Source organism: Ischnura elegans, chromosome 5 (genome assembly GCF_921293095.1).
Source record: "Ischnura elegans chromosome 5, ioIscEleg1.1, whole genome shotgun sequence".
In the NCBI taxonomy this organism is placed as follows: Eukaryota; Metazoa; Arthropoda; class Insecta; order Odonata; family Coenagrionidae; genus Ischnura; species Ischnura elegans.
The window spans coordinates 81,379,930-81,405,874 of record NC_060250.1 but is presented as its reverse complement, the minus strand read 5'-3'; the positions used below and the strand labels follow the sequence as shown (position 1 = coordinate 81,405,874).

Below are 25,945 nucleotides of genomic sequence, written 5' to 3'. Positions count from 1 at the left end.
TCAACAAATTTGTCTGTAAAAGAAATGTACAACAACGGTCTATAAGAACTCATCTTTCCGATGTATTGATCCCACACCATCGTACAGAGATGTATCATGTATTGATAATAATTTCATTTTCACGCAGATTGAATTCACTGCCTGATGATGTTAAGACATTTAAATCCATCGCGAATTTTAAAAGAGCAGTTTTCGAACTGATAAATTCCATCATGTTTAAATGAAAGGAGATATTGTTTGTTGTATTTTTTGGATTATAATCTATTATGCGATATCATGTAAACATTCTCATTCATGTATTATTGGGCACTCATTGTCATTCACTCTATGTAATATTATGTAAACATTTATTCAGGATATAACTAATAACTTCAGGCTTTACTTTGTGAAACCTCTCCATATTGGAAGTAAGGAAATAAAACTTTGTAAGGTTCACTGTTATTTAATTATCGAACTTTTCGAACGTAACCAAGTTACGAAACCCGGGTCGTGCCCATAATTAAATAACAGTGAACCTTACAAAGTTTTATTTCCTTACTTCCAATTTATTCAGGATTTTTGAATTGTATTTCTTGCATATGTCTTATTTGCTTGTTGATTATATTAATGTATTTTTTTAGTTGCTGTTCATTTATCAATGTCTAAAGGACCAATGAACAATAAATGCCTATTAAAATTTTTATTATGGCGTCTCTACTAGATATTTCGACCAAATTCCTTACCCAGAAACTGATTTGGATGTAAATTATGTAAATGAGTAAAAATTTCGCAATCGCGAGGGCTGTGAGTGGAACCGTGCCACCGTAGTGGCGTGAGCGAGGCAGAAATATGTGTGCATGTATTAAAGCTTTTCGAAGTGGGTCTCTTCGAGTGGAAGTCGCGGGTAGAAGGGTAGGGGGGCTGGTTGGGATAAGTGGTGGCAGGTCGCGCTTGCAGGGGTTGATTATAAAAAACGGTTGAGCACGCGGCATTTCTGAGAGGGGGTGGATGGGGTCGCTGGGGTCTTCCTCGGATACGCACATCGATATCCCGTGAAATTTTAATCTAGAGGATAGCGGGTATCGCGGAGTTAATGGGATTAATAATTTTCGAAATCAAAGATAGAGTAGGCTGGGAACGAAATGAACATTTTGGAAATTAAATCAATCTGCGTTGGAATTTCAAGTTCAAGAAATCTCTCTGTATTTATGCTCGAAATGACTGATTCCTCGACACTTGGGAAAAAATATATTACTATTTCCTTTTAGTTTTTTTCGCACTTCCTGTTCGGATGTAATCGCAGAGACAGGATCGGTCAATTATGGAAGAAAGATATGCGAACGTGCGGGATAATTAAAGATTTTATGGAGGTAGGATCATCAAGAGCTAGGCAAACTAGCTTGAGAGATGACTTATTTAAGGGTTTGGAAGTAATTGGTGAATTCATGACGATGGAAATGAGTCGGAAAAGAGGTGCATGTTGGTTAAAGGTAATCTTAATTTTATTGAATTGTCCTGGTATCGTGTTTGCTGTTCATGGCCCATCGGGATACAGACAAGAAAATCCTTCGCTCCAATTGGAGGGACGGTTGTTGACATAGAAAAGTAATCATCCGAGTTCCTCGCGATGTACGTAAATCAGAATGAACGTGTGGGGCTGGTGTGAAAAAATCACATACCTCAGTGCTATCACTGGATGAGCTCATCCTCAAAGCATTCTTAATAGAGATACACTGGGAGAATTTTTCCGAAGATTGTCTAGGAAGCAATGATAGCATTGGCAGTAAATATAGATGTTGGAATTGGAATCCGTCATTATCACTGGTCAATAATCCTGAGATTGTTTTGACGTAGCTCTGCGCTCAATTCTTCTATCAGCTAATCTTTTTCACACCTACGTATTCCCTCTCTTTCACATCCTTCTTAAACCGATCCTTATATTTTTTCCTAGGTCTTCCTTTTTTGTTCCTACCATCTAATTGTCGCAAGACAAGTGTCTTTATCAGGCCATCATACCTCAAGATATGGCTGATAAGGTTGTTCCGCATTCTTATCAAGGCTTTCGTTAGAGAAAACGGCTTTGAAATTGGTATAATATGTCCGTAAAAGCGTTATAGCATAAGTTGTTATAATTTTATGAATTACTTTCTACCCGTTCATATTGTTTAGGTACGTTTAGATTCAGTGGCACCGACTCCGAGGGGCCTGAGGGGGCTCAAGCCCCCCCAAAAATTCGTTACAGATGTGAGGAAAAAATGTGTCAGGCCAGTCAATTTTCCCCGAAGTGTCCATATATCGGGATTCGAGTGATCATGGTTCTAATTTTGATCATATGACTCTTTTAAAATGCTTAAAAAACTTAAAATTCACTACTTATAAAATTTACCAGGGCAAGGTCCCCGGTTTGGGCCCCCCCAATATTTTTTGTAAGTCGGCGCCCCTGTTTAGATTGGCAATTGTGAAAAGGAAGGTAATATTTGGTTGGAGGTACTGTGTGAATGAGTGCAAACTACCGTTAGGTTATGTTGCCTACACGCAAACTTTCGAGAAATTATCTTTAAGACATGGCGGTAACCCAAAGAATGTCCTGAATGAAAAAGTGAGGTAATTAACGACGTGGTATGAGCATCTATGGAATGCATCCAACAGATCGTGATTTTCTTGCATTCCGAGTGTTGGTTTGGAATGTGGAGCGGTCAGCACATAATAGAATCGGTTGTCGTGATCTTTGCAAGTTGTAACTGCTTCTGGCTTGACGAGGCTGCAGCTGTCGATGATCCTTTTTCGATGTTGTTATGAAAAAATTGCTCTCTCAATTGCCGTTTACCCTGCCGCAATTCTATTCGGGTCATCACGATTGAACGCGGTATACCACATTGTATCAGAATTTCTGCACCGCATGTGTCCTAGATTTTTGTCTATTATGACAAGTGTTGCCATTCAAAGTGGGACTAGTCCATCATCAGTGATGACAATGAATTCAATATTGAAGACACACGTATGATCTTACCTCAATCGAAAGATTAATTTTTGCGAAAATTTCAAGCAGAATGCTTTTTGCCTGGTGTTCAAAATATTTTAAGAGAGCTTAATACGTATGGTAGAATCGACCACAACATTTTATCAGAGAAATATACTGCAGAACCGATTGATATGAGATTTCGTTTTTCCCGCGTACAGTAAGGGACCATAATGTCTGCTGTAGTTTAGCTTTAGGATAGCTTAGCTTGGACCACGTAAAATAGGGTCTGCATGTGCAGTTTATAACTTACTGTGCATGTCAATACTTGCTATCTTCATGTATTTCTTGGCAAGTTATAACACATGCATGAATCACTTACTACGCTGAATGTTCGTTTTATATTATTAACTAATAGCTTTATTTCACCTGGTAGCATGTTCCTGTCCTTAGCGTTCTTTTTGACTCGTGTCTGGCAAGGGAACGCGTGTCTGAATAAGGCTGGGATAAGTGCTGCTGCATTGAATCACCCGTGCCATACACCCTGGTGGTGGCTTACCCGGTACCTCGTTGATGTAGATGAATAGCATTGCGTATTTCATTCCATGTGTTCCAAATTCCTCGGAGTAAAAGTATTGGCATCATCTCGAACCAGGGTCTCACGAGTCCGCGCCGACTGTTTTAGCTAATTAAGTTGCGGCTATTTCCTCGTTATGCTTGGTTGGTTAATGTTTTGAGCAATTTTGAGATTCTTGTCTAGCTCTACGCTAGGATGCTTTTTAATATAAAGGCTAGGATAATTTTATTTCATTCATAAAGTGATTATAAAGTGTGGCTGATTATCAAATGATATTTTCATGAACCGAAAATGACTCACGTGACTGAATACCATTTGCAACAAAAGTGAGGGTTATTTGCTTATGGCTCGGTGTTACAGTTTTTGCGAAAGAATACTTTTTTAAAATCAATTATTACATATTAGCAACAAAGGTAACTCGTTGGTCACAAAGATCTTTAGTGTAATGCATTTACCTCTCTTTTCTATACGCACTCCATTAATGCAAAGTACGAATTAAAGCACCTGTTAAAATTGCTGTATCAAAGGGATTCTACCAGCATGTCTAAAGTGTCTGTTCTTACAGAGACAAATAGGTCTTCGGTGTATCGCATTTCGCGGTAAAGTTGAACCTTCTACACAAATATACAGTAGACTACGGAAGCAGAAAACAAAAAAATTCAATTATAAATAGGGGTATTCGGGATTGGAACTCACTACCGAATAAACTCTTTACCCAAAAACCGCAAATAGATTTAAAAAGGAGCTCAAAAGACTCAATTCTGGTGCATATTGAAGGTGTGGATATAGCCTCTCATTACACGGACTGACTTCTTCTGTTGTGAGACTTGGATATTTTTCTTCTTAATTTCGATCGTGATTTTCTTCTAATTTAACATTATATTTTTGTGAATGTTCGCTCCTCGCTTGGTGTATTTTTCATGCCGTTTCTTTCTGTTTTCCCAAATGCAATCATTTTACAGGATTTAAATTTTCGCTTCTAATTACGGGACTTGTCACCTGACCATTGGCCTATTTGCAATGTGTCCTTAAATAAATTACAATAAATTCATACAAAAAAAATACAATTCAATCGTTTACAAAATCCTCCGAGTACGCTGTTGCTCAGGTAAACGAACCGGCCTCTGATACGCTGAGTATATGATATTTATACTACCGTAGCTGTCTGTGGTGAGCTCTATCCTCACCTTCCCAACCCAAACTCAGGGTCGAATCAGTGAGTGGGTGAAGCGGATGAATATACGGGGAAGCAAACAGCTGGGAATAAAAAGCGACACCGGTGAGATGATCTGCGAGATGAGTTGAAGGAAACTAAGTGGGCTGTGCGAAATGAACTAGCCTTTAGATGAAATCAATCATCGGCATAATGACTTCGATGCATGCACATTTTAATCTTCCAATGCCACGGTGGTGTTTTTGCACAGCGATGTGCCGCGCAAGGACATAGAGGATGATAAATTCATGGGAAGACAGACGCAGGTGTTGTTGCGATGTACAAAAAAGCATCCGTGACCATTCAATTATCTCCTTGATGCCTTGGAGGTGTCAGGAATAAAAAAAGTACTGTTTGTTGTCTTAGGTTTTGCTCGGAATATGGACCTCTGAGATTTAAGGCAAGTCAAGTTTTTTTTGCCTGCCTGCAATTATATTAAAGAGCACTAATTACTTTTCGGAGCCATCAGCATATGCTTGTATTATTATTTTAATGAGCATCCATCCTCCGGTAGAGGTAGATGTGGAGGAAAGCTATATCAGCCATCAACACAGAGGGACACTATTTTGTACAATTGAAATTTTCATCTCAGAATTGAAGGTTGCTCGAGAAAACGTTATCAAAAGTTTGAAATCAATTCTCTTCCTCATTCATAGAGCTAACCTATTTATTTATTTTCCAATTTATGGATTTTTAACTGTTGTTTGCACACTTTTTTAAAATTGTTGATTGTTCACTTGGTTACGTTGGTTACCTGGAGAAGGACTTGCGGTGTTTTCCGCCCACCCTGGTATGAATTCTGTGACAATACCTACGTATCCTGTATCATTGCCAAAAGTCAAGTACTACCGAACGAGACGACGGCTAACACCGGAATAGTAGCAGAATTGACTTAATTTATATGTATTTTGTCTCGTTATATTTACTTCATATTATGTACTTATCTCAGTTTTTACTATAAGAGATTCTTGAAACTCTTCTTGAATAAGAATGATTGCCTTCACCGGTTTAGTTTTGATTAATATGTGCTCATTATTAAAAAAGGCGACGAAGGTCGATAAACCGAGAATGTATTTGTCGCGCATAATTTTGATCATTTGGCATAGCAATTTCATCACTTTCACGCATAATTTGCATGAATGTATTGTATCCATTCGAAGTTCTTCTTTCGCTTCTCAATTCTTAAAAATAAACCGTTTCTCCTTTATTTAGTTTACACGCCCTACCCTCTAATTTTGAGTTCAAGATCGCATCTCTCCTCGACAACTTCTACAACCTCTTTCAATTTTATTTTAATTTCTTCGCATGGTTTCCTCCCAGCATCTACCATGTCAAGTACTTCTTGCTATTATATATTCCTTACTTGTTCATCGCACCGACTCAATTCTCCTCCACGCTCACATCTCGGTAGTCTGAAATCGATTCTCTTCCTCATACCAATAGTTACACCATCCATCCATCCCAACACTCCGTACAATAGCCCTTTGTGTTTTTTTTACCTGACAGTTAAGCAAAATGTGTCGGTCATTAGCAATCTCGGGTTACAGAACACCTCTTCTAACGTTGATCTTCCCGTTATATTGTTACAAGGCATGGGTGGTTCTAAAAAAAGTACTGGTAATTGACCTTTTAAGAATGTATGACGGAGCCTGTGGTATCATATCGGTTGTTTAGTGTTCGGCGAAATATATTACTGAAGTAAGAATTAATGTATGCAAAGCTAATAGTTTTTAATATTTCGGAAGATTAGTATTGCTTATTATGTATAATATAAATATGCAATATAAATTCCCAGAAGGGGAAAGAAAGGGATAGGAAAACATAATATAAAATGGACAGAGACAACATTGCTGCGGTTTGAAGGCTTTTATCATCTACCACAGCCGCGTTGTCTTCGTCCTCTGAATATGTGTTCCTTATCCATTTAATTCCTCTTCTTTGAATATATAATGCAAAGGTGTATATATTGTATGATTACACTTATGTTATTGTTTGAATAGATGAAGTAGATACCTATATCTATGAAAATACCTAGCTACAATAGATATCCATATCTATAAAACTTCAACATCTCCGAAATTTTCTAAATCAAAGCCGACATGGAAAATTATAAATCAAATGAAATAGCTAATTGCTAAAATTATTGGTTACCTTCTCTGTATCCGATTTTACAACACGAAAAGATTATCATGCACAGTGATTTGGATAATCAATCTTGAAGGTATCTGTTGATGCACACCAAACTCAGACAACAGTAATTCTAATATACTTATGCTCTAGTTCCGCTACTCTTAGTAATGTTGATTTTGAATGCAACGGCGAACGGCATTATTCGATGAATCAATTACCGTTTATGTTCTCCCATCCCTTATATTTTCCACTGTGGCTGTCATTCTCTCATATTTGATTAATAAAGAAGCATCAATTACGCGATGCTTTTACGAAAATTAGGGGCGCTTAACGTCTTTATTGTCAATAGAACGAGTGTTGTCATCATCAGTCTGTGTCTTATCTTCCCATTTCTCGAATTCCTCATTTTCAGCAATTAAGTTTTAAGAAAAATATACAATATAATTCCCTGAATCTTTCGATTATTTTGAAGATACGCAATTATCTATTTCGAATCTTTCGTTCAGTAAGCTTTACAGATCAATATGCAGGATTGTTGTCATTGCCATGACAATTGACGTCAATTGCGCCATTGGGAAGGATATGGAAGGAGGGATGGAGAGAAAATCGGCGTCGGTAATAGCTCTTATCGAAAGGCGCCAAGGGGACCACGGCTTAACGTCCCATCCGACGGACGGAGTGTTGCCCTTGAAATGTCCACCACTCAACATTGAAGCAGAGATTGGGCATTCTCTGAAAATTCTCTGCCACTACCGGGATTTGAACCGGAGCCCACGAGGTGGGAAGCAACACTCTAGCCATCACACCAACCCGATCCCTATATAATATTCGTTTGCCTTGGAGTTGAGCATTTTTGACTTATTCTCGCCTAGATTTCTTAGGTATTAGCTTTATGCCGCGGGCAAACCCGGCAACTCTTGGAGATATAGGAAACAAACCTATTCCTATTTCAGCGTAGTAGATATATCATATTTTTTCCAAAAAAATCCACTAAAACACTGTCACATTTCAAGTAACTAACAACATATAATTTCTACTCATCAACTATGATGTCAATTATTTTTATCGCTTCAATTTTCATTATAATGAAATTTCAATAAAAAATTAACGCTGACGTCCAATAGGTTTGGGAAAGCAAAATCCATGTAGTACTAATTATGTTTTTAAAAATATCTTTGACTTATATGCTACCCTCGCTTAATCTCCTCTTGGAAAACCTCATAGACATGGTCCTAATGTATCTCATTCACACGCGCACTGAATTTCTTACGCGTAACAGGCTACAATGATATAGGAATGCAACTTTGGGTAGTCCCCTCGAATAAATTCTCGTTTGAACGTCGCCTCGGTTGCTTTTTAGAGCTATGTCAAATCGTAACTCTGTCTACCATTGAATTCTTGCCCCCGATATGCGGCATTAGCGCCGTATCGGTGCATTCAATCGTGCCAACGCATTCGGCGGCATGAATACGTATCCTAAAGCTCACGGAACGCGTCGCTTGATCGTCGGCGGCGATCATTTTGTATTCGGAGTCAAATATTTGGTTGGTGAGTCACTGTGGGAATCCTTCCATTGGGCACTGCGCAACACCACTCTGCTCTGCGGCCATAGTATATGATCAAACGTGATATTCAATGCTAATGCGATGGGATATTGTTCGGCATGCCCTTCAAAGAGGCCAATATGTCGAGATCTCGCCGCGCCTTTTTTCGTAGTGAAATTGGCGTGGGGTTGCAGCACTGTCTCGCCAGACATGCAGTGGGTCAGTTGCCAACAAATTCCGACGTACCGATTACTGGAATTTTATTATAGTATTCTATCGTTTGAGGCAGGTTTGCCTGGAGTATCTAAGAAGTATTGTGGTAGTCTCTCCTCCCTTCATGGACTTCCCCCTTCAATTCGCCATTAATTTATTTGGTAATTTTAGTTCACCCAAGTTGAAAACACATAGTAGGGTAAAATATTTTCGCAATTTATCAGAATTACAAGCATAGTGCAAAAAGAACTTAAACACCTATAGTGCAATGAATTACTATAACAGTCAAAGTCAGCTATATGTCCCTTACAAAAATGTGTACAAATTTATAATGTCGCTAGCATCGACAATATCTGTTTTCAAAACATTTCTTAAGGTAATTTTGTGATTCACAAGTGCTACTTTCTAGCGTTACTGAAAATTTAGAAGAAATAGTTTTTTTATTTTACATGGTTTTAAGTTTATCGTGTCGATCAGAATCGCCGCAGACAGATTCAGGCAAGATCGAATATATTTATTTTCTGTGTGACGCTACATTTCTATGGTGTCAATAGAAGGATGCGGATGGCCCCTGGGCCAGGGAGGATTAACGGGAGGGAAATGAGTGTTTTATAGCAGTTTTGTTTTATTTGAACGTAAATTAAAAAACTTCCAATCATGTGAAGGTGTTTTCAGATTCATATAATTTTATATACAAATTTTAGCTAAAACTTGAGAGATTCCATGTTGCAGATTTATTGTGTCCCTTGATTTCAGTGAATTCGCTAATGTGGGATTCGAAAGCATCCTCTAAAACTGAAACTGGATATCCGCCGCCGTTCGCATACTGCTCTAGATGAAATATGTAGCCCGCAAAACTAATATCTATGGAAAATAATGATAATAATTTGCTAAGACCGTGTATTAGTAATGTTAACTGCAGGGAATCTAATTTTATATTATAGTACTTGGATAATATTAGTATTTGTTAACCACGAATCTTTAATTGATATTCATTATCATAAATCCAAAATCCTACGATTGGTATGATGCAGCTCTCCACACCACTCTACTATGTGTCAGCATTTACATGTGTTCGTTTTCTTCTCTTATCATTCTGAATACGTTGTTCTATGTAACACGTTTGGGGTCGTCCCCTGCCTGAAAGCATACGAAAAGTGGTGCTACTGAAGAATGATAAAGATAATATGAATTGACCGAGTTAATAATGAGGCAGTGGTAAGAAGAGTGGGGGAGGGTCTTCTATAAACCATGAAGCATCTGAATGTGGCACCTTGATTGGCCGCATTATGATGGCCTGATGAAAACAATCTCAGAAGTTCAGGTGGAAAAGGAAGAAAGGCAAGGGCTACATACGGAGCATGTTTCTGTATGGGATCGAGACTTGGACGTTGACTGCTGCTGAGAAACCATGAGTGGTATCAATCGAAATGCGGTGCTACCGAAGGTCTGATGAAAATAAATGCATCGACTGAGTTAGAAATGAGAAAATGCTAAGAAAAGAGTGGGAGAAAAGAGAAGTCTTGTAAAAACCTTAAGGAGAGGAAATCAATGGTTGTGGAATGGAATAAGGGCAACGGACAGCCCGGAATGAGGATAACATGGATCAATCTTGTACCCTCTCTCCCAAAAGATGTAATCCACGTAAGAGTTTTAAATTATCTGCTCGTTGGTTGGTAAGTGATGGGGAAATGCAAAAAATATGGCGGTGTTATTGTTTGGGAAAAAAAGATTTTCCCTCTCGGAGAGAGTTTCTCATGGAGTGAATACTCGGACGAGTCTTCAACGTTATGTGCCTATGGGTGTAACTGCTCGCCTCCACGCCGACCGCGATATCCGGCCTTCGGCATCCCATCCCCGGACTTAAGTGACGGGGTTAATTCGGCCATTATTGAAATTAATATCGGTGAAAAATGAACGCGGAAACCGCGGAGCATGGAGGAAAAGCTCAAGGGAAACGGAAATTAGCTGTCTTTGGGGGATAATCGCGAGGGCTGCTCCCGTTCTTTTCCTACATTCTCGACTGCCAAGGGACAAAAAAGTAACGCCCCGGTATGTAACGGTCGTGATCTGGCGTTCCAGCACAGTTCGACAAGAGGGAGCGAGTTGGAATTCTGATTAATGCATTCAGAGGATACTTACTGTTGCTGAAGAGTAATTTACATTTCAATTGTGGCCAAATCCACCTTCATAAACGTAGCGCAAACAAATCCGCAAACTTAAATATCAGGAGTTTGGCGACTAAAGCAGGTTGTTCTTTGGTGCAGCTTAATTGAGGGGAAAACAGATAAATCCAAATATTCGAACAAGAAAAGGTGCAAATTAATCCATAAATATCCCTTGAAGAATTGCCTCCGTGGAATACGAACTCTGGCAACCATAAAGAATGATTTATAGTAAATGCTTGTTTTCGATAGGGCCACCATTTCGAGCAACATTTAGATTAGATAGATCAAAGTGCAGGCTAAAATTTACTAGTAAATTCGGGGAAGAGTTTTCCTCAGACAACGTGAAACGTATCCATTGCTATGGTAGAAGTTGCCGCGAGAGGATAATAAAGGAAATTGACTGCAAAACAGGGAGATTTAAAATGCCTTTCTTTCCTGGTACTATAAGATATAATAAACTTAATGGCGTCACTGGCTAGGATGACTCATTACATGTTTATATTTTCCATTGTACTAACCTTGCATGGATTTTCAATATTAATCACTTACCGTTGACAAGTCTTGCCTTTACTTTTGAATACAGACGTTTAATTTGTTAGCATGCGCAGTATTCTTATGGTGGTGTGTTGCACATGTGGAGATCCTCTTGCATGCTCGTGATTGATCACACCCTGCCAAACACCTTAGAAGTGGCTTGAATTATATTATGTAGATGTTGGTTTCAATTAAGCTGAAATATGGAAAAAATCAGTACTGATTGAGCAGAATAATTTTTATTTAGGTACTTATAGTCTGGGTCAAAACCATGGATAAAAAATGACTGTTGAATTTTGGATCTGTGAACTAACGTGAGACTAGAGATGGCTGGATGAATTTCTACTAAGTATTTCCTTTTTTCAGGCACTTAAGTGCGGAGTGTATGGGAAAATGATCAACTTCAATATATTTGCATTGTTCACTTATGTCAGACAACAATTTGCAGAGTTGTGATAAGAATTACAGCCCCATCGCTCTACATGTTATGGCATCGCTCTACATGGCATTTACTCTGTCTATTACACATTGCGTAATAGACAGAGTAAATGCATATTCACATATGCGAGCGTGGAATTTTTGTAACTCTCCATTTCTCTATCAACATTACTGTCATATGCAATATTGTTTTGTTCCTCTCAACATAGTGCTTGGTTATATAAATCAGACTAAGTAAACTCCTACCCCTTTCTAAGGCATGGTGGGAGGGGTTTCTCTGAGCTTCTTTGTGCTGCCTCGCATCGTAAGATTTTTATTGGGAATGCTCAAAAGCTTTTTCCTGAGTTGATCCTGGGGTTCTCTGTTCAGCTTCCAAAACCTCTGCCGACTTGGACACCTCGATCTATTTAGGAAGTAAGGATTACACCGAATGACGGTAACGGTTTTGAAACTCAGTGACCCTTAGGAGGCCTAATGCAAGCAGCAAAAGGGAGTAGAAAGCGTTTTAAATGTGAGACACATAAAAAGTACCAACGGCATAGGTTTTGCTTGTTACTAACATAAGCCACAGAATGATTCGAATTAAACGTTTCGCTAGATGAATTATGAAATTTCCATTTAAATAGGAAGAAGACAACTGGGGAACGTTCTGCGTTGCAAATTAATGTATGTGGACCGCAAAATACACTTCTTCCAAAATATTGAACGAATATTCAATTTTAAGGTAATTAAATCAATACGCAAATATTTTTTATAGTCGTATGTGAGATGCTTAACAAGAAGGATAGTGTGTGGTATATGTGGTGATAGAATATGGTATCGTCCAAAAATTTTAATTAATAAAGTTAGGATAGAATTCTCAATTTCATTAAACAAAGTTACTTTTTAAATTTAGACCAAAAAAATAGGTATTCGATAATATAGTTAACTATTCGTAATTCATTTTATCTATCATTAGGTTCCTGATATTAACCAATATTCTTCTATCCGTATTAGGGCCAACGAATTGAAATGCTATTTACATTAATGTAAACAAAAAAGGGATATCTTCCATCCGAGGCATCTACCAAATTAACGACTGAAACATGTTTTATCTGATAATAATCAAATAGTTACCACTTCCTTTAACATCATCATGGTCGGTCACTGATTAATTAACTAGCTTGCTCATATCCCTTTTTCAAAAAAATGTGTCTCCCGGATGAGATAGAGTTTTCTAGCGATGACCCCGGAGCACGCCAACGAAGAGTCTTTTTCTTTTTATGAAAAATTTCCTCGGGCTGCTGAAATGTAATTCTCTCCCTAGAAATATGAGCTGGAACACATTTTCCCGCGACCTAACGTGTGGACAGTAAATATGACGTGGAAGGTCGCGAGAAAGAGGAATATGACTTTCCAGAAAAGTGGAGCTGCGACTCGTGAACGCATATGAAGAAGCATGAAGAAGAGCCCGAGATTAGAGTTGAAGGTTCCCAACTATTTTTTCCTCGCAGCATTGGAGAAAAGTTCAATGACAAGTCTCGAAAGGTAAAGCCTTCGAACCAAGGTATCTAATATAGGATAAATCTTAAGGAATTCTTGCGAATGAGGTCCGGTGATGTGGCTTATTATGTTCCGATGTAAACACATACGTTCAGTTAAAACCTCACGTTGCTACATTCAAGATGTTTTTCTCTTCCGTGGCGACGTTAAGTCTTGGCCTTACAACGCAAGAGGTCGCGGGTTCGACCTTGGAAGTTACCCTTATCCCGGGTATGGATTATCGTGTACTTCTAATTGTTAAGGTAAAAACCCCCATGTAACACGCCAATGGTGCTGTTTTTGGTTGTATAGGAATGAATAAATCAATGAATTAAAAAAGTGCTTAAATAGTTGAAGTCATATCCTAGCACAAGTCATCTAAACCATAAACATTAGGCCGGCCTTTTTTTTCAGAAATTGGAAAAGTTATTGTTTCTCAGTCTCAAAATGACCTGAATGAAGTTTATTTTCATGTACCAAAATTTGGTTACTTTAACAAGAACTCGTATCCCTAACTCGTGCTTCTGTTCTCAGCCATCCAGATGAAGGGCACCGGATTACGCGTTAAATAAATAGATTCATAGTTCTCTCCATGGTTTTCGGGTTATCTGCGTCGAAGTTGTTTACAAGATGACATTTTGTGGCCTATGGTGGCCACTTCTTCAGATTAGGTCTGAATCTTTAGGTCAAGTCTGAATCTTCAGTTCAAGTCTGACCGCGACCTGATCTGGAGATGTGGCCACCATAGACCACGAAATTTTGCCTTTTTTCATGCACCTACCGACGTAATTATGGTATGAAAATTGATTCTAAATGCAAGATTCTAATTACAAGGCCGGCCTCGGTGGTGGTGGGGTAAAGTCCTCGTCTGCCAATCCGACGGTCGGGGGTTCGAATCCCGCCTGGGTATGTGGTCCCTATCCAGGGCATGGATGTTTGTGTTGTACTTTGTTAATGTTGCAACTCACGCTATAAAGGCCATTCTGTGCTGTTTGCGGGGAAGTGAGAAATAAATAAATAAAGAATATTTCTCGAGTTGTTAATAGTCTTCAAATAAAAAAGTATCACAAAAAGAGACGTGTGAAACTATGTTACGATTTCCAGCCAATTACGAAGGAAGAGAATTTAAGTAACGGTGGAATCATGAATCAATTTCTGCTTAAGGCTTTCACAGATGACGTTTCGCGGCCCTTGGTGGCCACATCTTCAGACTAGGTTTAGGTCACACTTGATCTAAAGATTCAGAGAACTATGAATCTATTTATTTTAAACGTACTCCGGATAAAGACCTTTCATCTGGGTGGCTGAGGGCAGAACGTATTTATCTCTTAAGCAGATCGGTGCCAGGTTCGATTTCCGCGGTAGACGTTGAGTTACTCGGGCATGCTGAAAAATTTCTCATGCTTTGGTTTCCCATTGTGTGCTTGGGCCACTTCTTCAAAATGATGTTCGCCTTGGAAGTACCCACCTACTGAATGCGTCTTCAACGAGCCCTTTAGGTTTCCGGTCCGGTCCATATTTGTGGGTTTCGCCGTCCGTCCTGCATACAAATGCTGGCGCAGTCATCGGTTTTGTGTAAACGCTGACAAGTCGACCGTTGGAAAAGCCGATGACAAGTGGGAGTCTTATCAAGATCCCATCGGGAACGCGGTTTTCCGTTAGTGTGACGAGGGAACGGAAAAACGGCGTACTTGGGTCGAAAGCTTTGTGCGTACGAATCTTTAAATTTAGAGTAATCCCCCTAGGTGTTTGATGTAAGAGGAGGCGTAGTTTACAAATTATTTTCGTGGTCAGAGTCCTGCCATTTTGGGTTGATAGTTTACCGCGTTTATCGACATGTACAGCAACATACAGAGCGCAACTATTTAGCTAAACCGGATTAGCCTCACGCTCTACAAATGTGGGAAACTTTTATTGTAAAATGAATCTTACATAGCTTAAATTTTATGCATCGCTGGTCTAATTGTACAGCGTAATCGTGGAGCTCCACTTTCATTTTTTTCCATAAAAGATATCTGGGACATAATTTTGCCTATGCTACAAATGACGTAATCGAAGAAGATGGTTTAATGTGTGCGTTAGAAAGTATATTTTAATTTATTTGTGAATTAAGACCGAAACTTTCTATGAATTTTACTCAGTGACTCTTGGGAGACTGCCAATGCTTTAAACAATGTAGGTGTGACCCATCCCAGCCAATCACCCCTATTCCTGCCACGTTTTGCTGGGACATGAATGAGTCGTGCCCCTTCCAGTATAGAGTAACCTCCTTGTGATATCCTCGCTGCGGGGTGACGTCATGAATCCACACAGTCGTACCACTATCTCATTTTTCTCGTGTATCATAAGATAATAGAATTTGTAGGTGGAGTGTTTATATTATATAACCATGTCGATAGATTCGTGAATTTTTGGTTGAAAGTTCAGATTTTCATTCCCAAGTCGTCTTTTCAATTAAGGGGCAGGTTTTTTTTTTTGTTTTTTCGTCATGTGCATCGATGCAATGGAGTTCGCCTTTCTGTATTTATGTCCTTTCTTGGCACGAAAAGAGTTTCTGTTTTTTTTTGTCGAGATACCTCTTCCTGCGAAAGGAATGACGTAGTTGGCTTTAAAATACCTTCGGAGACACTCTCCATTTCCGGGTGAAAAAACAGTCGAATCTCCTTTTTTATTTTAATCGCTTTTATTCTTTTTATAATAGCTCATTATTTGACGCACATCCTAAGTCTTTCGATTGTTTTCTCTGCTCTCTTTCGTGCGTTCACTGTAATTTGAAGTCCTATTCTGCTAACGCGAGATAATAATTTTTCTATGCTATATCTATGTAATGCGATTTTCCATTTCGATATTCAATCCCTGGCTATAATGTTACGTATATTTCTGTAAAATTACTTATGTAAACATTCCTGTTGATTCCTTTTTACCGTATATTTATGCATGGATTGAAGGAAAATATCTTCATTTTTATAGAAAATGTAAACAAAAACTTTGCTATGTTCCTCCAATTTCTTATCAGGTACAACTAGTTTCGACTCAGCGGCGTCAATTTCAGGTACAAAGAGAAAATCAAAAGTCCTTCTTATCATCCTTATACGCCATCCAGGTTAGGTAGGGAGGAAGAATACTCCAATGCGTCGAGACTAGTGGTGCCTGAAAATATATTAGGTGGAACATAAAAAGTTTTTCTTTTCACTCACGATAAATTCACACATTCCTTGCTTCATACGCCTATCCCCTCCTTGCTTCGTACGACTATCCCTCGTTAAGCGCTCACTCCAACACCGCCTTTGCTCCCTGCTCAAATCATTACCAGACAATATTGATCCGTTTTTTCTGCCCTTAAACTCATTTGTCAAACTCGCCATGTCCCATTCCCCGGCTAATAGATAAACCTCCCTCTCTACCTCCCTTTCCACGAGTCTTCTATTTTAGTTCTTTACTATCTTATGTACTCTCTGTTCTGATTTTTTATGTTAAAATTTCATGTCCGTTACTGCGTCACTATAAATTGGCAGAAATGCTGTATGTGAGCAACTCCTTAAAAAATAAGTAAATAAATAAATAATAAAATTGAACTTACGCAAAAAAGAAAACAGACAAAATGCGACCGGCCAGGCGGGAGTGATACATCCTCTTTCGGTGTGAAGTATCGCGTGCATTATTAATCCTCCTAAGTTCGGTTTAATAAACACGACAGTTAAGGAAAGGCATAGGCCGATTGCTGGGGAGGCGCTGATCATAGTATGGGCGGAATGCTCAACGGTGTGGGAGTCCCAGCACCACCGTGGGACCTTCTCGTGGGGGAATTTCACGGTCCGGGATGCGACTGTGTCGAAGGGTGCAAATGAGGGGACCGCACAATCAGTGCCCGTTGCGAATGGAAATAACCCGCCACCGCCTGCCCAGCCTCCTGTAAACCCTCCCGTCATCTTCATGCGATTACCATTTCCTCGTCGTTACATCAAGTTTCGCTCCTTCCCGAAGGAAAGGGGGAGTGAGGGGGAGAAATATATTGAGGAGCGGTGCTGCCGTTGAGATGGGTGTGGGACAGGGTAGAATTGACGCAAAACCGTAACCAGTTGTATCGATCGAAGTCTTCCATTGGAATGCGGTAGAAAATGCGGGGAAATCAGGGGTGGGGGGAGAGAGGGAAAGAAAGATGGGTGGAAAACTCGTTGTCTCGGTCTCAAGGAAAAAAATTCTTCATGCTCGCATTTTACCTTCTATTCTTTTTTCTCCCGGTAGGTTTGAATTGATTTCCACTCTTGATTTGACCAAACCGCTCTATCATTTTGATATTGGGTTTAGACCGATGCTTAGTCTACATAGCTTGGCTTATCCAATAATTAATCCGTGCGTGCAAATAAAATACGAAGCAAGGAAAATGAAAGAATAAAATTTGTGAGGTTCACTTATGTTCATTTTAGTATTATATATTTAACATCCATACATTACTGAATATCTAACAATTCATTCTTCCATTTTCCATGATGGAAAGTTTTCACTCAGTTAAGCAGTTAAGCCCGAAATCATCGTTTCAAAAATGCTGAGTTTTGCTCCTTGTTTTCAAAGCTGGTCAAATATTTACTTGTAAATTGAATCGAGAATAATTTAATTTATTATAATTCAATTTTATTCTCTAGCGTATCGGAGTCATTTGCTATCGAAAGTTTCGAAATATTATAACATTGTGGCACAATTTCAGAATCGCAGCATCAGTTATCCGCTTTTCGCATGATAATAAAAAAATGATCATTCCCTATACCGACACGCAACTCAATTCATGTAAAATCGTACTTCGTCGTTCTTCCTCCTTTCCGTCGACTTTAATGCCTTCATTCTTCTCCACACCCACATCTCAAGCGCCTCCAGGCTTCTCTCGAGCTTGAATAAATTTTCCCTCACTTAGTTGCTGAAATTCAGAGCTGAGATGTAAAACCTTAAATATTTAGATAGTGATAATTTTTATTGACATTGATGCACGGAACTTAACTATCCATGTGAAATCTAAACCCCTTAGAGCATATTTCTGGTCATTTTAGTAAATAATCATTGTTCAGATTTTTTGGCAATGAGGAAGAGGAAGCTGAAAATGTATTGTTTGCGTATTTGAATATATGTTTAAATTATTGTTCATGTTATTGAAAGTGTATGTCTTACTCGATTATCGAGTGATTTATTGGAGTGATTCTGTGCGATATTCTCATGAGCTGAGTATAAGACCAAGGAACTAATACAGCAATCGAGAGAGACATGAAGGAAAAATTTGGCCCTGTGCTTCCTTTCCCTATGTTTATGAAATCATGTCACACAAGCCTATTCCGTGGTTTAAGCCTTCGGTCCTGCACACTGTGGGCTGAAATATAAATAAACTGGACCAAACGTCAAAAATTTGAGTATGGGAGTTGAAACTTCGCACAGTTGTTGTCAGTACATTAATGCATAAACTGACGCACACCGTTTGTCTTAGGGTTACTTTTTAAACAAAATAAGTGGCCTCAAAGTTGAAAAAATTTCGCAAGCATTTCCCGCATTGAATTTTATTCGAAATTCAGAATGTTAAAACCAATTCCACGCCTTTTGTAATAATTAAATTGCAAAACAAATTGACAATATTATTAAACGGTTTGATATTTTTAATTCTCATCAACTTTCACGACTAATTTATGTTATTTGTGACCGCTACGTTACAAAATGGCGGACCATGTTTTTTGTCGAATTTTTATAGTCATGTAGGATCATAAAAATAGTTTCGCCGAGTTCCCTCGATATATTTACACAACAAAGCTTATAGAATGTGATACTTGGAAATAATTTTCGACCGCTTGCGACGCCAAAAAAATACCATTTTTGACGGTTTGTACAGTTTTTTTTTCGATTGATTCCCCCTCTCACATCAGGTTTCTCCTCCTTCCCTCTGCTACTTCTCCCTCCCCTCGTCTTCTTCTTTCTCGTTGGCAGTCTGTGTTGATCAACATAAATTGTAAGAAGACGTAACGGCGCCGTGGCTTAGTTGGTTAAAGCGCCTGTCTAGTAAACAGGAGATCGTGAGTTCGAATCTCGCCGGTGCCTAATTATTTTTATTCATGTAATGTAGAGGTAGATATGGAATTAACACTTAGTCTTATGTTTGCTTAGCTATTTCCGATACTCAAAAACATTTTCAACGCGTAAATAATCGGAAATGAAACTTTTCATTCGGGCATAAGTTTTTGCCCAATCCTTTTCAGCCATTTCAAGCTATAAAAATGTTGTACCTACTCTTGTTGTGCAAAATTGTATAATCTTGCACCTGCGTCGTATCCCGACAAGATACGGTTTTTTAATGAAAAAAGGTATAATTGTTGGTTCTTGCAGGCTGAATTTTTTTTACTAAGGGTACCAGTCGAGTGACGATGTTAGAAAAGGTCCGAATTTTTTCAGGTTACGCCCTTGATGAATAAGTACATTAGGGAAAAAATGACTGAAATAGATTGGGTGACAATGTTAGTGTAATAATATTGGTTCTAGTTACGCAGCAATCACAGAATGATAAATATATTGATGTGAAAGTATAGGAATCAATTAAGATATAACAGCATTATTTTTTTCTCTTCGTTCGTTTTTCACTTCAAGCGACTGAGATGATGTACAAGGCCATAGTGGGAATTCAAGTTTCCCCCACCCACGAAATATTTTGGAAATACTGTCTTAATGACCCCATCAAATGAATCCCTCCGAAATTTACCTGCTCCTCAAATGTAATCGTCCGAATTTTTTTTTCATATAACGCCCTTGGTGAATAAGTCCATAAGAAAAAAATGACTGAAATAGATTTTTTCAAGTTATATTCAGGTGTAACTTTTGCTCAGCATTAAAAATTATTCTATTAAAACTTTAACAAGGTTAGCGAATTTATGAGCTACTAAAGTCCATATACCGGTGCGTGCTTTAGGAAAGGAATTTATTTGCGAAAATGAGTGAAAAAAGCACCTCGGAAACCATTCTCAATGTAAAAAAATCTATATGTGGTGCATCACATAGACTCTAACGGAAATGTTCCGCTTAACTTTTTGCTTCTCCTATCTGACTCTTCCTCCTCTCTCTCTGCTAACTTTTTTGCTTCACCTACCTGAATGTCCCTCCGAATTTAATTTCAAATGCATGACAATTTTATTACTTGCGTCCGCGTTTATTGATTCGGCCCGCCACAGATTGTGGTGCAATTTTCATAATATGAAAGTTAGTATTTTCAATTGTGGAAAACATTATGTAGTCAGCTAAAATAAACGCATACAGTTTTTCGGTGATCGGCTGGATGGCCGCGGTTTGAATATACGACATTTCTGGTCGTAAATATCACATCTATATCCATGTGCTTTGATTGAAGCATCAGAATATGTCTTATGGATATCGAATCAAATAGTATTTGAATAGTATGCAGTCGTAATAAAATCTTCCTCAGCAAGCCTAACTCAGACTCGCCCCAGTATTACGACAGAAATGCAAGAAATAGGCTCACGGGTAAATTCTGAGAATAAAAAAATATTACATGCTTGAATTGTATCTATTTAATTTGATTCTAGAATTATTATCTCTGGTTTATTAATCTTTAAAATGAAATCTATCTCAAATATTGAGTAAATATGTCTGGATATCCGCAAAATATCATTATTCATTTTAGTTTTGATTTAATTCGACATTTTTACTGTCTTCTATTTTTGCAATATTTTAAAGTGAAAAAGCATGTCATTTAAAAACATGTTAGTGTATGCTGTACACTTTATGATGTTCGTATTAGCATTTTCATTGACTTAAAAGTTTTACTGTCTTCTTATTTTTTGTCATATAGGTCTCCACACCCTTGGTACAGACCTTCTTGGGATTTATTGGCAGTCTTTGAGAGACTCGGATCATATATGGTCAAAACGTCGTGACTTGTCGCCTCAGTGAGTACGTTAATATATACTTGCATATGTGTGTTCATTTTACTGGTGCTCTTGTGCTGTCTCCATGGGGTCGTCAAGAAATGGGTCCGTAAAAATTTTTTTCTTCCTCGCAAACGTTTTCCCGTCCATACATCACTCGCGTTTTCATGGTCGTTTCGTAGCTGGTGCGATGAGAGGTGCAAAACGACATCCGGACGCCTTCCTCCTCCCAGACTCGCGAGTGAGACCGTTCATTACTTTCCTAGTCGTCACGTGGATGTTTCTCGGTTCGCAAGAAATTCAGTGCTAAAACCCATTCCTTACCATTATTTTATCCCCTGAGCAAGAAAATGTACCCAAAGTAACAATATTACTGCGGTATTTAACAGCATTCCGTATTCCTTGTATTCCAATAGTATTCCTACCATGACTCGAGAATACAATCCAGCTGTTTTCCTTCCGTATTTATAGGTATTTCTCCAGAATATTTCGATATTCCTTCTGTAGTCAAACGGTATTTATTCAGCATTCTTTCAGTATAAATCATGCAAAGAAAAAATATTATCACGCTGAAAAATAAACTTTTAATGGCAAACCATGAAAAGAATGGTGAATTATTTACATCAGTAAAAGAAGAATATAATATAATTTAAAAAAAATCAGTATGTGACAGTTTTGAATCCATGTATCCTGCTCATGAATGGACCACCTTAACAGACCATAACAAGTGGACTGTTCTGTTCGTTCGTGAGAGAACCCATTGATTTAATACCAATGTTTTCAGTACGCATATTACTCAATCTCTCATATCAAAAAGCAATTCGCAGTGTATTTTTTGTTGTTTACTTTACCACACGTATAGATGCCACCAAAGTAGGTAATCGTCAAGCACTCACGTGATGGCAGTGTGATTGAAGCATTCGATTTGGATGTCAATTTATACACTGTAATTAGACTTCACTGAATACATTGGTTTTCGTCGAATTATTTTCAATCAGTTCGTATGAGTGATCGTCTTCGTTGTTATAATAATGTATCGTTTCAAATTTACTTAATGGCTATGTTGCCTTAGCATAAAAGTTTGAGTGCATGAAAAACCTAATCGTGTAAAATACTATGTCATTTGCAATATTTTCATGAATAAATTGGGTATTGGATAAGTGTGTGATTCGGGCAGGTTTCCAGTCCTGTGGCAAAGAGAATTCTATCCGGTTAACGTCTACACAAAAAGGTATACTAATACAATAGACGCGATTATAATATAAATATTCCTTTTGGCGAACGCACTGACTTTCTTGAAGTTTTCCGTTTGCAATAATTGAATTGCATTGACTGAATATTAATCGACTTTAGTTACCAATAAAATGGATTAACTCTGTCAATTCGCGGATAGGGTTCTCGCGGGCAGTTCTCTTCGAGGCGTGTCGGGTGTGTGCGCTAGTGATCGCGTTCGCCTTAATGTGTATAATGGCCTTAAATGTGGTGTCCGAGAATAATGGAATTATGATCCAACAATTACAACATGAATACTGCCTCATCAATTAACTCTTATATTAGTCTTTCACACGCCTTTTCTTCTTCGAGTTTTAAAATATCGTAAATGTTGCATCAGTTTTGGTAGTATTATTTCCAAAAAATACAAAATATAAGAATAAAAAATAAGAAATGAAAAGCAAAAAAATGAAAAATATATTTAAAAAATCACTTCTTCCTATAGGAGAAAATCTTAAAAAAATACTCGACATTAAAAAATAGACTAAGTGATGGAAAAATACTTCTTCATGATGATGGAAATATACATAGAAATACGTCTTCTATGAATCAAAAATTTTATAATCATGTCATCATTTAGTGTTTAAGTGTATTCTATCCGCTAAAAAAATCTATATTATTTCTATTGTATAGATACCTTTTTCTCAACTTATACGCAACCAAACTCTACAAATGAGGTACCAAAATGCACATAATTTATCAGAGAACATGCGACGGCATATGTTACTTCCTAAACATTGCTATTGTTTCCTAAAATTGGTTTTTAAATAATTAAAAAAAAACAAACAAAAAACTTTTATCAAAATGCGGCTGATTCCACATTCAAGTCTCCTGTTGGTACGTAAGTATGAGTCATCATGTGCGTTTAACAGAGGATAGTGTAATTACTTCCTATGTTGTGTTTAAAGAGGTCCTCTGACCTCAATTTGTACATGAAAATTCCAATTAAATTTGTACATAAGACCCTGCCTTTTTTTCTACATTTTAAATTCAGAAACGCGCTTATCCGTATGTGGACCTGCATTGAAAAGAGCGGGGGAATCCCGCTGGTAGCGAGCGCATCACGCTCGTACTACCCATAAAACACAAATAGATGCGCAAAAACTATTTTATTTTTAACTGGCTGGTTGTGATGAACTTACTTTACCGATACAGTGGTAACGCACTTTCTGCGAGACAAATAATGAGAATCTCTGTATATTTTGTTCGCTTTGCGTCCTGCCGGGGAGGAACTGTTGATTGCGTACTGAGAGAGAAGGCTGCGATGCCCTCGCCCAAGGATACGCGATGTCCTCTGGAGCTACACGGTAATGCACCTTCACTTAGCGCCGATTCACTTTTTTCAATGCTCCCCATCCTATGCTATGCCTCTTAAGCTACCACAAAAAAAAATAGCTTCGTCAACGAGGCCTTGGAAAAAGCGTGAACCAACGGCAGCACATGTTCATCAACACTATCAGAAGACCGGTGCAAACGGAATTGAAGGACAGTTTATAATCACTTCCAGAGGCGTCGGCGGGCTCCCATCGCGGCGGCGCCTCTATCCTTTTTTCCTTCCTCTCCAGCCCCTCCCCGGGTGACCGAGAGTATAAGCCACGGGCTTGGTTCCTGGCCCCGGTATGTTGTATCCTCGAAGGGTTCCCCTGAGCCCTCATGCATTGCATTCACTATAACGAGAACTACGGGGATGTACATCTGTATACTACTCCGCAGGCCGACTCAATAGACGATTGTCGGGGGAGGGGTGTTAGGACACTAACCGTTTAAGTATAATTAAGGAAATGTTTCAACGAAATTACGCCTTATATTAATTAAAGTCCTTTGTCGCGTGGGGGAAAACGAATTTCATGGGATGTGAAAATATTTGTTATTCCACGTAAATTTATTGCTGCACGATCTAGGTTCCGATCGAAGACAGAGAAAAAATGAGTCAGGGACGTTTTTTCTTTGTATTCACTGCAAATATAACAGATGATGACGTGCCACGTCGAAACCTTGGTCATATAATATAAATGTTTATGTGAAATAAAAATAATAAATTTATGTGAAATTAAAATTTTTTTTTACATTTCATTATGTTGAGTCGATTCTTTGAAGTCGGGCCCGAGACTGCGAATTAGAAAAACGAATTCCCATACCTATCCGTTCGGAAAAATATCTCTCTAAATTTATCGTTTCTGTCGGATCAAGAAATGTAGTGGAATTCTAATATGACAGTCTCCGTGTCCCTCTTAGAGTTATCCGTTCTCGATTGCTCAAGTCATCTAAGCCTAGCGCGCAGCCTCTGAGTCTCCAGCGGCTCCCAACTCAATTCGTTTTCACATCTGTATGTTAAATTGTTTTGTTAAAATAATGCCCCAATGTGAGCCTATCAGAGAGTAACAATGTGTCGTATTATTCGAGCATGCAAACTGAGGTGTGAAGTGGGAGGATAAGTCGAGGATATATACTTATTAGGCCTAGATCCGATGCTAGGTCTAGTAGACCCATGATGGATGGTAAACTTAGAAATAAGTGAAAATAATTTAACTAATCTTACGAAATATAAGGTCCTCCTCAACATATAAATGAAATCTTTATATTATCATAGGTCCTATCCAAACAAAATTTCATACATTGCTCCCTCTCGTGTCGTAAACACGCAAGCCCGTGCGAGGAGTAGCGTCCTTATTTTTTCTCGCTAGGTCACCCTCTTACAGATCTATATTCTGTAACCTTGTGTGATGCATCTCCTAGTTAGATGGGTATTCATTTTTCATACATCGTGTTATAGTAAAAAAATAAATGGACGACAAGTAAGGCTACTGACTGATGGAAGGTTGGCTCAACTGGTTAAAATTTTCGACCCCATTTTGGTCATTAATTTAATATAGCTTTTAAAAGTCTTAATACACTGTAATATTTGCGGAAATTTATCATTTACCCCCATGACTAAAATAATTTGTTGCCATTTATTATTTTATATTTTCTGCGCATAAAATATAATAAATTAATCCTCTCTAACCTACAATTTTGGATATACTGGTATATTAGTACCTAACCGCTCAAGCAGTTTTTATAAAAATGTGTAGCGGATTGATATCAATGAAGTAGAAGAATAATTAATCATTTTGGCATCCATAAACGGTTATATTTATAAAAAACAACGTTTACAACGCCCGCAATAGCCTATCATGTATTGGTTTAGGTAATTTAGGGGGTGGTACCAGGTTGTCTTTGATTTATTAAAGTGATGTTGTTTTTTATTTCATTATGAATCTACAGCCATTTAGTTGCCATCCGATTTTTCCACTTAGGAGGCCAAAAATACGTTCAAATAAGGAAGTTACGATACCACGAATCTATTGATGGGTATAAAGTAGCGATATTATCCCTCGTGTAATCCACGCTTCCTTTAGTATGATGCACCCCCATTTCATCGAAGATTACGAATGGCAAAAAATGGCGCATGCTACTCAAGGAAATACGGTATCTTGCGGTTACCAATGTG

At 38.2% G+C, this 25,945-nt stretch overlaps 1 non-coding gene across 1 annotated transcript; it reads left to right on the top strand.

The window, feature by feature from the left end:
- The first annotated feature begins 19,274 nt into the window (after nucleotides 1–19,274).
- Nucleotides 19,275–19,348, top strand: Trnat-agu. The gene has a single exon. It is a non-coding gene; the product is annotated as a tRNA-Thr (tRNA).
- Nucleotides 19,349–25,945: the final 6,597 nt, after the last annotated feature.